This window comes from Mixophyes fleayi, chromosome 9, assembly GCF_038048845.1.
Source record: "Mixophyes fleayi isolate aMixFle1 chromosome 9, aMixFle1.hap1, whole genome shotgun sequence".
NCBI classification, from domain to species: Eukaryota; Metazoa; Chordata; class Amphibia; order Anura; family Limnodynastidae; genus Mixophyes; species Mixophyes fleayi.
The window spans coordinates 123290184-123306877 of record NC_134410.1 but is presented as its reverse complement, the minus strand read 5'-3'; the positions used below and the strand labels follow the sequence as shown (position 1 = coordinate 123306877).

At 43.2% G+C, this 16694-nt stretch overlaps 1 protein-coding gene across 1 annotated transcript in view; it reads right to left on the bottom strand.

Moving 5' to 3' along the window:
• The window catches only part of LOC142101201 (discoidin domain-containing receptor 2-like), a 129169-nt gene extending 116326 nt beyond the window's left edge, over positions 1–12843 (bottom strand). Inside the window, exon 1 of the mRNA XM_075185475.1 lies at positions 12663–12843. The gene's annotated coding sequence lies outside the window, so the exon portion shown is untranslated. The remainder of the gene's footprint in view (positions 1–12662) is intronic.
• Between the last annotated feature and the right edge of the window lie 3851 nt (positions 12844–16694).

The following is a 16694-nucleotide window of genomic DNA, read 5'->3' as shown; positions in this document are numbered from 1 at the left end:
ATAATACAATTCTATTACACTCTATACAGACATAGGACACTACACCCCCAACATGACCTGACCACTGGACATGATCATAATACAATTCTATTACACTCTATACAGACATAGGACACTACATCCCAACATGACCTGACCACTGGACATGATCATAATACAATTCTATTACACTCTATACAGACATAGGACACTACACCCCCAACATGACCTGACCACTGGACATGATCATAATACAATTCTATTACACTGTATACAGACATAGGACACTACATCCCAACATGACCTGACCCCTGGACATGATCATAATACAATTCTATTACACTCTATACAGACATAGGACACTACATCCCAACATGACCTGACCACTGGACATGATCATAATACAATTCTATTACACTGTATACAGACATAGGACACTAAACCTCCAACATGACCTGACCGCTGGACATGATCATAATACAATTCTATTACACTCTATACAGACATAAAACACTATACCCCCAACATGACCTGACCACTGGACATAATCATAATACAATTCTATTACAGTCTATACAGACATAGGACACTACAACCCCCGACATGATCATAATACAATTCTATTACATTCTATACAGACACAGGACACTACATCCCCAACATGACCTGACCACTGGACATGATCATAATACAATTCTATTGCACTGTATACAGACATAGGAAACTACAGCCCAACATGACCTGACCCCTGGACATGATCATAATACAATTCTATTACACTCTATACAGACATAGGACACTACATCCCAACATGACCTGACCACTGGACATGATCATAATACAATTCTATTACACTCTATACAGACATAGGACACTACATCCCCAACATGACCTGACCACTGGACATGATCATAATACAATTCTATTACACTGTATACAGACATAGGACACTACACCCCCAACATGACCTGACCCCTGGACATGATCATAATGCAATTCTATTACACTCTATACAGACATAGGACACTACACCCCAACATGACCTGACCACTGGACATGATCATAATACAATTCTATTACACTGTATACAGACATAGGACACTACACCCCCAACATGACCTGAACACTGGACATGATCATAATACAATTCTATTACACTCTATACAGACATAGGACACTACACCTCCAACATGACCTGACCGTTGGACATGATCATAATACAATTCTATTACACTCTGTACAGACATAGGACATTACACCTCCAACATGACCTGACCACGGGACATGATCATTATACAATTCTATTACACTGTATACAGCCATATGACACTACAACTCCAACATGACCTGACCACTGGACATGATCATAACACAATTCTATTACACTCTATACAGACATAGGACATTACACCTCCAACATGACCTGACCCCTGGACATGATCATAATACAATTCTATTACACTCTATACAGACATAGGACAATACACCCCCAACATGACCTGACCACTGGACATGATCATAATACAATTCTATTACACTCTATACAGACATAGGACACTACACCCCCAACATGACCTGACCACTGGACATGATCATAATACAATTCTATTACACTCTATACAGACATAGGACACTACACCCCCAACATGACCTGACCACTGATCATAATACAATTCTATTACACTCTATACAGACATAGGACACTACACCCCCAACATGACCTGACCACTGGACATGATCATAATACAATTCTATTACACTCTATACAGACATAGGACACTACACCCCCAACATGACCTGACCACTGATCATAATACAATTCTATTACACTCTATACAGACATAGGACACTACACCCCCAACATGACCTGACCACTGGACATGATCATAATACAATTCTATTACACTCTATACAGACATAGGACACTACACCCCCAACATGACCTGACCACTGGACATGATCATAATACAATTCTATTACACTCTATACAGACATAGGACACTACACCCCCAACATGACCTGACCACTGGACATGATCATAATACAATTCTATTACACTCTATACAGACATAGGACACTACACCCCCAACATGACCTGACCACTGGACATGATCAGAATACAATTCTATTACACTCTATACAGACATAGGACACTACACCCCCAACATGACCTGACCACTGGACATGATCATAATACAATTTTATTACACTCTATACAGACATAGGACACTACACCCCCAACATGACCTGACCACTGGACATGATCATAATACAATTCTCATACACTCTATACAGACGTAGGACACTACACCCCCAACATGACCTGACCACTGGACATGATCCTAATACAATTCTATTACACTCTATACAGACATAGGACACTACACCCCCAACATGACCTGACCACTGATCATAATACAATTCTATTACACTCTATACAGACATAGAACACTACACCCCCAACATGACCTGACCACTGGACATGATCATAATATAATTCTATTACACTCTTTACAGACATAGGACACTACACCCCCAACATGACCTGACCACTGGACATGATCATAATACAATTCTATTACACTCTATACAGACATAGGACACTACACCCCCAACATGACCTGACCACTGATCATAATACAATTCTATTACACTCTATACAGACATAGGACACTACACCCCCAACATGACCTGACCACTGGACATGATCATAATACAATTCTATTACACTCTATACAGGCATAGGACACTACACCCCCAACATGACCTGACCACTGGACATGATCAGAATACAATTCTATTACACTCTATACAGACATAGGACACTACACCCCCAACATGACCTGACCACTGGACATGATCAGAATACAATTCTATTACACTCTATACAGACATAGGACACTACACCCCCAACATGACCTGACCACTGGACATGATCATAATACAATTTTATTACACTCTATACAGACATAGGACACTACACCCCCAACATGACCTGACCACTGGACATGATCATAATACAATTCTATTACACTGTATACAGACATAGGACACTACACCCCCAACATGACCTGACCACTGGACATGATCATAATACAATTCTATTACACTCTATACAGACATAGGACACTACACCCCCAACATGACCTGACCACTGGACATGATCATAATACAATTCTATTACACTCTATACAGACATAGGACACTACACCCCCAACATGACCTGACCACTGGACATGATCAGAATACAATTCTATTACACTCTATACAGACGTAGGACACTACACCCCCAACATGACCTGACCACTGGACATGATCATAATACAATTCTATTACACTCTATACAGACATAGGACACTACACCCCCAACATGACCTGACCACTGATCATAATACAATTCTATTACACTCTATACAGACATAGAACACTACACCCCCAACATGACCTGACCACTGGACATGATCATAATATAATTCTATTACACTCTTTACAGACATAGGACACTACACCCCCAACATGACCTGACCACTGGACATGATCATAATACAATTCTATTACACTCTATACAGACATAGGACACTACACCCCCAACATGACCTGACCACTGATCATAATACAATTCTATTACACTCTATACAGACATAGGACACTACACCCCCAACATGACCTGACCACTGGACATGATCATAATACAATTCTATTACACTCTATACAGACATAGGACACTACACCCCCAACATGACCTGACCACTGGACATGATCATAATACAATTCTATTACACTCTATACAGACATAGGACACTACACCCCCAACATGACCTGACCACTGGTCATGATCAGAATACAATTCTATTATACTCTATACAGACATAGGACACTACACCCCCAACATGACCTGACCACTGGACATGATCATAATACAATTTTATTACACTCTATACAGACATAGGACACTACACCCCCAACATGACCTGACCACTGGACATGATCATAATACAATTCTATTACACTCTATACAGACGTAGGACACTACACCCCCAACATGACCTGACCACTGGACATGATCATAATACAATTCTATTACACTCTATACAGACATAGGACACTACACCCCCAACATGACCTGACCACTGATCATAATACAATTCTATTACACTCTATACAGACATAGAACACTACACCCCCAACATGACCTGACCACTGGACATGATCATAATATAATTCTATTACACTCTTTACAGACATAGGACACTACACCCCCAACATGACCTGACCACTGGACATGATCATAATACAATTCTATTACACTCTATACAGACATAGGACACTACACCCCCAACATGACCTGACCACTGGACATGATCATAATATAATTCTATTACACTCTTTACAGACATAGGACACTACACCCCCAACATGACCTGACCACTGGACATGATCATAATACAATTCTATTACACTGTATACAGACATAGGACACTACACCCCCAACATGACCTGACCACTGGACATGATCATAATACAATTCTATTACACTCTATACAGACATAGGACACTACACCTCCAACATGACCTGACCACTGGACATGATCATAATACAATTCTATTACACTGTATACAGACATAGGACACTACACCCCCAACATGACCTGACAAGACCATCTGCTACAAAGGGTTGAAAGACAGCATGATAATTATATTTAGTGAAATATAAACACTGCAGGTACTTTGAGTATAAGAAGCATGTGACATTGGCCATTGTGTAAACCACTAAAGGTTCTTAGTCATGGCCAGTTCTGCACTACATGGAATGCACAGCTAACATCTGATTTTAGGAGATGAGATATCCAAACAATAAGATAATCAAACTCTTTCACTCCCCACTGAACTGAGGGGTGGAGTGGGAGGAAAACACATTAATAAAATTCAACTGGGTTAGAATAACCGTCTCGGTGCCAAATCGGACTATTCAGAATAATCCCCAGTTCTGTCTGATACCGTTGCTGAATTAATCAGTATGAAATCTGGCCCCGCCCAGTGTCACATGACCCTCTGAGGTCTGACAGATGGGCCTCTTACTCTAGCAAAGCTTTTACATGCGAGACTTGTGGCACCAAAAACATTTAGAGAGAAGGAGGACATCTGGAAAGAGGGGAATGCTCTCTGTGTACAGGACAGGGGGTGAGGCATTTGCACAAGGACAAGGCGGATTAACAAGTTCCCAAGATGACCCCTTAACCACAGGAATCCCCCCTCCCACCAGACAACCGCACCAAAACATGCATACAAGGACAGGAGGCAGGAAACGGGATGGGATCCAATCTTTTAAACATATTGAGGGCACAATACGATATAGGATAGCATGTTGCGGTCAGACAGGCTATTAATATTAATATCCTGCAGCGCTGTACAATAATGTATAGATGTAATGATAGTTGCCCACTGTTCGGGAGGCTCCCAAACTTCGAATCGGTCTCCCGAACTCCCTGGAGAGCAGGCTACTCTCCTGTATCCTGCCCACTTTGGCAATATGTGCCACAATAGAGCAATAGAGTGTTACGAATTTACCTTCTCCTCGTTCCCCCGCCTCTCCGTCTGTCTCGGAAGCCGCACTTCCGAGTTCGGCGGTGACATGACCGCAACTCGGGGCCGGGAGTTTGAAATCTCTGCTCCTATTTAAAACCCACTCTGACACTCGGTGAGTGTCAGAGCAACTTACCTGGTTCCTGGCTCCTGTTCTTCGTGGAATTCCTTCTGCCTGCTCCCTCGTGAGTGTCTCCTGTGTACCATTCCCTGCTTGTCGTACTTTCCTGGATCTCCTGTCCCTGTGTACTGACCCGGCTTGCTGACCATTCTGATTGCATGTGACCCCGACCCGGATTGTCTGACGTCTCTTTGTCTCCGCTTGTACCTCTGCCGCCAGTCTGTGTGCCGAACACGGAATACTACGTGCACCGGACCCGGCTATCGTCCTACATCTTCTCTAGCCGCTGCTCTATCCGCTATACTACATCTTGAGGCAAGCCTGAGGACGGCGACCCGCGTCTCCCGGCAGCTAAGTCCATCCCGCTTTGCGTAGGTTCTTGGTGAACACCGGGGAGTCCTTTAGACTTCGCACCTCATGTAAGCCAGCGCTAATCAAGATTAGTACCGAATCCAGCTAACCTACAGTAAGTAGGTGATAACCTTTTCCTCTATAGCAGCAGTGGGCAACAGGAAGCCCGCTGGCCACCAAGCTTTCGCCTGCGGCCCCGCAGCCGCCTGCTCCCGATCTTACCAGATCGGGGGCAGCTGACTACTGCGTTATGTGATATCATCTGCACAGCGCAGGGAGGTAACGCGGTATACCCGGAGGAGGAGGAGAGAATTCACTGTGCTCCCCTTTCTTCCCCTGTGTGGTCCCTCTGTAGGCTGGAGGGCCACCTATCCTGCCCTCCAGCTATTTCACGTTTGCCCTGACTGGTGTATAAGGAAAAGAGAAGAAAATCTCTAGTGCCAGCTAAAATACCCGCTTTTCACCCTTTGATAAACAGAGGAACGTTTCCATTGCGAGTTCATATTCATAACCAATATATCCTCTTTATGACACATAACTGGCTGCACCGAGTATTTCATCATCGATTGTAAAGAGAAGAATGTAAGATTTTGCAGAATGTGACTATAATTCTGGAACATCGCAATCGAGCTTAGCAGGAGCTCTCTTTCCTTCTCACCGGTCGGCTCTCACAGCATTTCCAGTCCACTGTATCCCGGGATTGCAGAGTTTCAGCAGCAGCCCCTGGACTCCCTGAGTTGACCAGTTCATGAGCTTAGTTCTGCGTTCAATCATCCTGGACACCTCCCCTCCCCCCTTACACAAGAGCTCCTGGGCTCAGGGCAAAAAAACAAAACAAAACAAAACAATAGCCAGTGCTCAACAGAAAGACTTAATAAATGCATTAAAAAATGAGTGTGTTCCACTCATCGTTTTGTACTTATCAGGGATAGAGACTGTAAATCAACATGTTCATCAAATAGAAGAACATAACAGCATTCCATACGTTCCGGGAGACATCTTACCTCTCTGTATGTATTACCCAGTATTGTTTTATTACTGTTTGTTCCCAATTGTAAAGCGCTACGGAATCTGCTGGCGCTATATAAATAAATGTTGATAATGATGATACTACACAGTGCTGCTTTACGTTACCCAGGGGACTGCCCACACTATCACGTGCATGGTGGGTCATAGAGCATTGGTAAGGGTGCTGATGGGGCAAGCATACACCCATCATGTATGTAAAATGTCTACAACATTGCTCTGTCATGTAACTCCATGACTCAGTACACATGCACACACATGGATTGACTATGATATTTTGCGAGTTGCGTCAATAACATTGATTACAGCTTTAAGGGTTGAATCAACTAGCCGCGAGGCGCAGGTGGCGATACCGCTGCCTGGCGGTACCTGCTGACAACGGTAAGAGAAGTCTTGCGGCCTGTATTCATCTCCGCAGGCGAAATAGTGATGGGTGGATTGCGGCAGTACATGGGCCACCATCATACTTGTTAATAAGGCTTCCCCATGCTTTGTCGGAGAAACCCGGCAGCCCGCTGGCACCACATCGACCGACCATGATAGATGGGGAAAAGCTGGGGATAGCTCCCATTAATAAATAGTCTCCAGCACTGTCTCTGATCGAGCTTTGCAAGAATATTTGGATGAGAAAAGCAGATGACCTCATGTGCTTCAGTCCAACGCTCTTATATAACAATAACCAAGCCAGACCTCAGCTCACATTTACATGACCCTGAAATCATCCCACTTTTCCAATGCACCCCAGTGGAACGCATTGCAAGGAGGGATATTCATAGGTCTACATTAAGAGCAGATTGCGTCATCAGTCTCCATAAGCACGTGTAGGAAACAGGCAACGTTTTGGAATATGTTGGGTGATTTCAGTAACGGGGGTATTCAAGGACAGACCTTGTGTAAGAACTTATTTGCAGAGAAGGAGCTCTCTAAATCATAACTGGCAACTTTCTGACTCCCCTATGGGAGATACCAGAGAGGAGGTCAAGTGGCGAGTGCAAAGGGGGGCGTGGCTCAGGGAATCCCGTCAGTTGGAACCGCCCCCAAGACGAAATGCCCACCGTGGGTGGGCGGGATCAAAATGACAAGTTCGTGACAATTCGAGGTCCCGTCTCTCCCACTTTCCTAGGAATTTATAAGTCTTATGGTCATTCCGGGAGAAGGGGGTAAGTATGCTTTAAACGGACTATCAAAATTCAGGACTATTAGCAGGTAGGGACAATGGAGATAATTAGGTGACAACGACACTGTAAATTGACTGAACCAATATTCAGCCTCTATCGATGTCATAGTGATCTCACTGTCGTTGGTTCCTAGTGAATTGGTTAGCTGCTTTCTCAGAAATATTTGTTTACCTCCTCAACTGTATGTATGCAATGGGTACACTAAAGTAAAATGCCGATGCTCAGACACTAAAGTGGTACAACACAGCCAGGACCTGATTCATTAAGGAACCTAAATGCCAATACGTGACATATTTTGCGTAAAATCACCATGCTCATGTCCAGAACCGGACTATAGAACGCAGCAACATCCAGTTCATCTTCGAGTGCAAAGGACCGGTGCTACAACCTACAATTTATTGGGCGGAACGGGGAGGGGACTGGGCGTATGCACGTAGTTAATGTACAGTAAGGACGCGCCAAGCTCGAGTGCCCGCAGCAGCGTTCAACTGAAGCTTTGGGCCTCTCTCAGGTACGTGTTTATCTTGTATCACTTGCACCAGCTACAGGTCTGGTGTAAGTGCCGATTACTAATGATGATGGGCACATATGCAGCTAGAACATGTGTATGCAATCAAAAACAACTATAGAAATGTATTTTACAGTAGACATTAGTAATATTCTAATAAATGTATTGTAGTGGGTAAAAAAAATTTTTTCTTTTTGACAATTTTGTCATTAATGACTGTATTATTATTATATATTATTATTATTCATTTTGGGATTTTATATTCTATCTATGTATTGTGCGTATCCTGAAGTGTACTGTCTGTTAGACCAGAGAGTACCTAGACCCATATTCCACAAGCGACGTATCTCTTTAGATCCGCTCCTAGCTGAATACGGACGTGCGTATGCCTGTTTTACTCGCGAATTTATGCTTGTTTTGCGTGCGTTAATGATGCCATTCGCATCGGCTCACACTGTCTCTCCTGCCCAATCCCAATTCGGTAAATACCACTCAGATTATGATTAGAAATATTGAAAGCAAAAGATTAGCCAATCAGATCTGACCGGTAGTGGGCCACTAAACTTAAAAAATTACCATTTATAGACAAGGGGCTAGATTTACTAAACTGTGGGTTTGAAAAATTGGAGATGATAACTAGAATCTGACTGGTTGCTATAGGCAACATCTCCACTTTTTCAAACCCGCAGTTTAGTAAATATACCCCAAGAGCTCCTAACAGCATGTACCAATACATTTAATTATTGTTTTTCAAAAGCTTATCAGAAATAAAGATATTTAAGATGAAAATATGATCATTGGGGGGGGGGGGGGAATTATTTCCCTGTGCACAGCAGACTTCCTGTCAGGAGGAACTGCTCGGTGCTGGATGGCCATAGACCAGTACTCTGCAGCCAGCAGTAACATGTTAGTCCGCGACTAGTCTGGCATACCAGTGATAAACTAACAGAGGCAGGAGGAAAGTACACTTGCTGGGAGAACGCATCTACAGGAACAGCGTTTACTATATAAGGGATTAATATAACATCTTATTGACTTGTTTTTTTTTTTTTAAAAGACAACAACATTTTATTATTTATTAAGCAATCAGTTGCATTCCATACTAAACCCCTCGGACTGATTAGAGCCAGATCGTGGCTGGATGAGATAGAGGATCTCGTCTGTCTTCACCACTTTGTGTCTGTGGCCTTGTTAAAATGCCTGACCTAAGCAGCTGGCAGAGGGGGGACAAGATTTCCACTCACTCAAATTACAGCTCAGGATGGTTTGCGGTGGCTGCACCGAGTTAATGTGTCAGCACAGAATTGTGCGCTCTTCTCTCTGGGGAACAGTGGACTGTGTTAGTCCTGGCAGCTAGGAAGAGAGACGCGTTTCACCGACTCCGTCCACGGGAGCTGCGCCGAGTGTTCCAATACTAACTGTGTTATTAAAGGGACCCTATACCTAGTTTATAACACGGCGACAGGTTCCTTGTTACATATTAGATATATGGATCGGACTTATTCTACACGCAGATTCTATTTTCTTTGTAAAGCGATGCACTGACTGCGATGGAACAGCGCCTCCTGTCTGCAAATTAGCATAAAAAAATTAACCACTCACTGGAATGCGCAACATTACGCGGTAGATTCATCAAACCTTCGAAAAAAGGAAAAGTGGAGGTGTTGCCCATAGCAACCAATCAGAATCTAGCTATCATTTATCTTGAACATTCTAGAATGTGAGAGCAAGAATCTTATTGGTTGCTCTGGGCAACACATTCACTTTTTCTTTTTAGAAGGTTAAGCAAATCTATCCCGGAACCAGGGGGACATTCCTCCCCCGAAGAGGTCTCTCCAGTGTAGGATCTGAGTCGATCATTTCATGCTCCAATCCTGCTCTGACCTCTTCTGCCAGGTTCAATACTGGCTGTGGTAGTGGGGATAAATATCACGGTAAGGCTTGGATTTCCATCCGTTTTATGGCTGGCGGTCTTGCCTATATAATCCACATTCTATACTGCTCTGATAAGCTCGGAATGTGATAAGTTCATCATTGGGTTTATCCCTATGATGTCCCAAGAGGTGTTTTCTAGACCCCAAAAATGTTGCAACGAGGCCCGATAACGTCTGGCTATTTCGCTAGTACCAATAGCTATTATAAACTCATATTACTGTCAGTTGTAGCTACTGTATATATCAAGTTTGTATATGATTAGTGTTTGGGTGGACTGGGGGCTAGACGGGTTTGGAAAAAGTGGCGATGTTGCCTATAGCAACCAATCAAATTCTAGCTGTTATTTAGTACACTCTACAAAATGACAGCTAGAATCTGATTGGTTGCTATAGGCAACATCTATACTTTTTCAAACCCGCAGTTTAGTAAATATACCCCCTGGGTCTTTTGAGGCCCTGTGTGAGGTCAACCGCTGACCTGGAAGTAGTCAGCATCCTGTCTTGGCCCAGTGCCTCTGTGGTCTATGCAAAGATGGTGAATGTCCGCTGTGCGCAGGATGTGAGTACGATTATTCAGAACCTCCACTCCCACTCATTATTCCGGGAAACTGATTTCCCCTCACCTTCTCGTTCCTCTCTGCCCCCACAGTTATCCTCTCACAGATACTCCCTTTCCTGTCCTCATTGTCTCTCAGAACTTTCTTCACCCTCACCCAGATTTCTCTCTCTCTCTCCATTATAACCTCACCCTGTATTGTTTCACAGCTCATTTCGTATAACGTCCATGATTGCATTTAGCCAATTTCTCGCAAAATTAGTCATATTTAAAACATTTCCATCAGAACTCGGCACACGGTGATCTTGAGCAATTGGTTCATATTGCTGATGCCTGATAATGTCATCGAAATCGATGCAGTTACAAGAGGTTGGCAGATGACCGTTGTTGGTCTCTCTGTGCGCTGCTAAATTGGGCGATCCCTGCGTCTGTCGGCGCTCACGCAAAGCGCGCGCGTGGCCACAGAGATTCCGGAGCAGACCTGCCAACATTTAGAATCCAGAAATAGGTCCCGCCCCGTTCTGCCTAAACTCCGTCCACAAAGGAGACACCCACTTTCCTGTTAAGCCCTGCCCCTTTTGTGGTCCATGAATTCGGATGTCCCTCCAAATTCGGGACCGTTGGGAGGTAGGCTAGAGTAAGGGTCCCATCGAACAGACTGATTGTACAGCGCTATGGAATATGTTTGTGCTATATACATAAAGCATAATATAAGTACTATACTATGTACCATAACTGAAGTATAAACGTGTTATACAATGGAAATCCGACCATGCTCCTGATACAGCGCAAAGCCTTAGAAATAGTGGGAATTCCAATATATATTAAGTCATCTTACTACAGTGTATTTACAGCATTACCATCACATTGTACGATGTACTAATTTCCTCAGCGCTAACCCTGCTACAAGCCAGCGGGAGACAATTTTTCGTTATCATGCAAACATTGGGCTAAACACAACACGATACACTTTAGCATTCAGTCTGTGCGCTTCCAGACAAACACAAGATCGGCCAATTTACCACCAATTCTATCTGTTGCGTAAAACGATCTGACTCTTCTCATTGACCCAGCTGGGAACATTTGTAACACGCAAGTAGCAGAAACATAACACAAGATGTCATCTATAACATGTAAATGTAAATACTGAGTTCTGCGCAGACTTCCCAAGTAGAGTTTTCATAACCTTCCAGGTCGAAGTCTAACAGCCAAAGTTTTACGCACAAAAAAACCAAAGGAATGAAAATGAATCCAAGTATTAAATTTCCATTTGAAAATCCAAAAGATCTATTTTATTTTGCTTAACGTCTACACTTTCCATCCTGACCATTGTGCCTCATTGTCCGTCCTGCATACATCTCAGTGTTTGTCATTCTGATCACACAAGAACAGCAGCCAATGCAACCGAAAAAACTTGCACACTGACCTGAGAGTGAAGTTGAGTTGTCCAAGTTCTTCTTTAGATCCCCGGCTTTATGTATTGGTGCTTAATGGTCTTCCAACCGCCTTTTTTTGGGGGTTTGTTAAGTTCCTTTCTTCGTTTTCTGTAATAATCTGAGAGATCTTCCAAAAAGTTTGACTGTGAATTTGCATCACATCCCCCTTCCGGCTGGAGACAAGGAAAGGAGGAGGAGGAGGGGAGAGAGGGGGGAGACAAAGGGGGGCACAGCATCTGCTTTGCCTTTTAAAGGTGCAAGGCCCTGAATCCGGACAAGATGCAACTTCTTATAAAGTACTAGCAGAATTGACCTGGTCGTTGCCTAGACATGCGGGGGTCTAAGTACAAGGGCTAGCTGTGACTTGTGAATAATATCAGGGTTGCAATTATGCCTTAGATTAATGTCAAGGCTTAACACAGTAACATTTTTAGCTTCAATTAGAAAAGGTTAAACGTACTACGAAATGTGCCCATTTAAGCTCTACCAGGCAACATTTCTACATCTTTTCTTTTAACTGCAAAACTCGAATTTTGAACCACAAATTTGGCCACGGCAGTCAAGACGGACCAAAAATTTGCTAAAATAACTGAGCGGTGACTGATTTAAATCATAACACAAATGAGCGTAATTTCCGTGTTTAAAAAGAGTACGCAACTTTTGCCTGGTTCAGCCCGTATTCATACCCGAACTTTTCTTAAGATACGTTACAATTTGAATAGGAATGGAAAATACGTTCTGTCTAACTGATGTGTACTTTCCGTAAGTCTAAATACTCAAACAGACTGATGTATCTTTCATCATCATCATCATCATCATCATTTATTTATATAGCGCCGGCAAATTCCATAGCGCTTTACAATTGGGAACAAACATTAATAAGACAATACTGGGTAATACATACGTACAGAGAGGTAAGAGGGCCCTGATCACAAGCTTACAATCTATAGGACAATGGTTTGATACACAAGGGTAAGTGCTACATCATATTGCACAATGGACCAGCTAGAATGCAAAGGTAAAAGTATTTAGTGGGCTGTGTGTCATACAGTAATGTTGGTCAGAAGGTTGTTGTCTTGTGTTAGCTATGTATCTTTAGGAACGACTGAACAACGTTTAGTGCAGGCGTATTTACAACATAACTTTTATATGATCAGAAATTAAAATAACAACTGGTAACAATATCATAACAAACCTGCTTAAAAAAACAAAACAAACTAAAAGAACACATTTAAATATTTTCTTTTCATTATATATTTTTTTTTTTGCTTTCATCTATTATTTTAAAATAACTGACTAAATAAATTAGAACCGAGGGATGGAATAAGCCCGAGGGAGATTAAAAGCTGAGGTTTGTGTACAGAACTAGTTGGCCTCACTAAGGGGTAAATGTATCAAGCTGCGAGTTTCTGGTGGGTTTGAAATGTGGAGATGTTGCCTATAGCAGCCAATAAGATTCTAGCTGTCAGTTTGTAGTATGTACTAAATAAATGACAGCTATAATCTGATTGGTTGCTATAGTCAGAGGCGATGCTCTTCGGGCAGTGGCACCTGTCATCCCCCGCGGTTTTCCCCTTCACAATCAAGTCAGTCTTTCATCAATATTTTTAGAGGTTGGTTTTTGCGGAGAGGGGGCTGCCCTGAAGTGCTGAGAAGAGAGACTGGCGACAGTCAGACAGAAAGTCGGTTTGTGGAGCCTCAGAGACCTCACCATCAAAGGGAAAGCACTGGAGCTGCCAAACGAGATCCTTCCCGTTCTGCAGTACACGGCCCAAGCTTGGCCACCTCTTGCTGCCGTCTGCAAGACCATCACGAGGGCAGTCTTTCACTTCATCTGGGGCTACAAAATGGACAGAGTGAAGCGGTCAGTTTTGTACAAGGAGCCCCTCAAAGGTGGGAAAGGGATCCCGGATACCCCCACCATGTATTTGCAATGATATCCACAGGACTCTTATTGAAAAGAACATTTGCTCTACTGGGAAGTCCATGTCCCGCTTCTTCCTCCTGCCTCTTTGGAGATTCCTTGGTTGGGACAAGTGGGACAGCTCCTTCCCTTACAACTGGACTACACCTTGGTTTTACCTGGATGTTGGACAATATGTGAGGGAGCACCATCTGGAAGGACTTAAACCAGACTTGTGGAAGCCAAAAACTGCCCACAAGCTCATCAGAGCTAGAGACATTATGGAGTCTGTTCCAGGGCTCCCTGCTGCAACAACAAAACACATGTAGGAGAATGTGGCCTCCAAGAGGCTGACTAATAGACATTGCATGGATGGCTATCAAGGAATGTCTGCCTCTCAGGACATTCATGCACTCCCGGAACCTGTGCCGATATGTCCGCTGCCCCTTTTGTATCACCAAAAGGGAAACAGCACAGCATATTTTTGGTGACTACCCCACTGCACTGGCACTGTTGGGCACCTTGGAACATGAACCTAAGGACAGTGTGCCCAGAATTTGCCTTTCATACCATTCTGTATTTTATGGATTACTTTCTGGGACCCACACTATTGGGGCAATCCAGGAGGCCTGGCGCCTTATGAACTGTTTTAAGGACGCTATATTGGTTGCCAGGAATCGCCTCATTCTGAAAAGGGAGAAGATGACCATCCAGGACTGTCACAGGCTGATCCACAGCCTGCTAAGAGACTATAACACCATTGACAGTCCTGAGAAAGAGGAAGATGATTGATGGTTGTCTCCTTCTTCTCCTTCTCTGCCTGTTTTTTCAATAAAGCGTTGGGCTTGTGTCTCCCCCTCCCTTACCCCCCCCCACCCTCCATCCCATTCCCCCATCACTGTTTGAAGTCTTGTTGAAATGTCTTGCATTAATTTATGCACCCTTCCCTATATTTGTGTTTGTCTTCAATAAAGCTTTGGGCTTGGAATGTAATGTATCATGTGTTTTTTTTTGTACCTTTATACAAAATAAAGTTTCTTTTTCAATCAAAAATTGTGTATCTGGAAATTCTGCAACGTGGCCTGTTCCACCACAAAACCTTCATTCGTGCTAAATTACACTCATCTTTAGATATGACGTTGTGACCTGAGGTATATTATAGCTAAATGATCATTGACTGACCTCACAAAAGACGAATGAACAGCGCAAAGGGCGTCACAGGAGCGTTGAGCGCTCGCGCAGTCTATGTAACGCTTAGAATTGAAGCCGCTTTAGTTCCATACGGGTTGCAGAAGGCCACATTACTAAAAGCTTCAGTGCTAAGCACTGCAAATGATTCTACATATCTGGGGCACATGAAATAAAAGACAAACGAATCGCAGCTGAGCCTTGGGTTGAACCACAGTTTGTTCAGCTTGTGGAATTTTTGGAAAGATTAATATGACCGTAGAGCGAGATCAATATATCTGTTTTATTAACAATGACTGAAGATGTTACTGTTTATTTACGCCTAGCTCAAAAGCAGCCAAGAAAAAAGCTTATTTGAGGCGTAAACATTTTATTTGCGGATGGGAACAATGATTTATTTATTAACCTTTATTTATATAGTGCCAACATATTACGCAGCAATTCACGGAGAATGTTTTTAATCATTCACATCAGTCTCAGAGGTTTAAATTCAGGTTTAAAGACAGTTTAGATTCCCTGCCCTACAAACACACACACGCTGCCATAAACCTACCAGTTGTCTTTTGGACCTGCGATGAGTTGGCAATCTCCAATATCCGTCACCTCTCCTCTCCTCTACCCAACTGTCCTCCACCCGTCCTTCTAATCATCTACCCTCACACTTCTATCCTCCACTCACCTATCTCTTACCCTTCCTCCACTCACCTATCTCTTACCCTTCCTCCACCCACCTATCTCTTATCCTTCCTCCACTCACCTATCTCTTACCCTTCCTCCACTCACCTATCTCTTACCCTTCCCCTACTCACCTATCTCTTACCCTTCCCCTACTCACCTATCTCTTACCCTTCCTCCACCCACCTATCTCTTACCCTTCCTCCACTCACCTATCTCTTACCCTTCCCCCACTCACATATCTCTTACCCTTCCC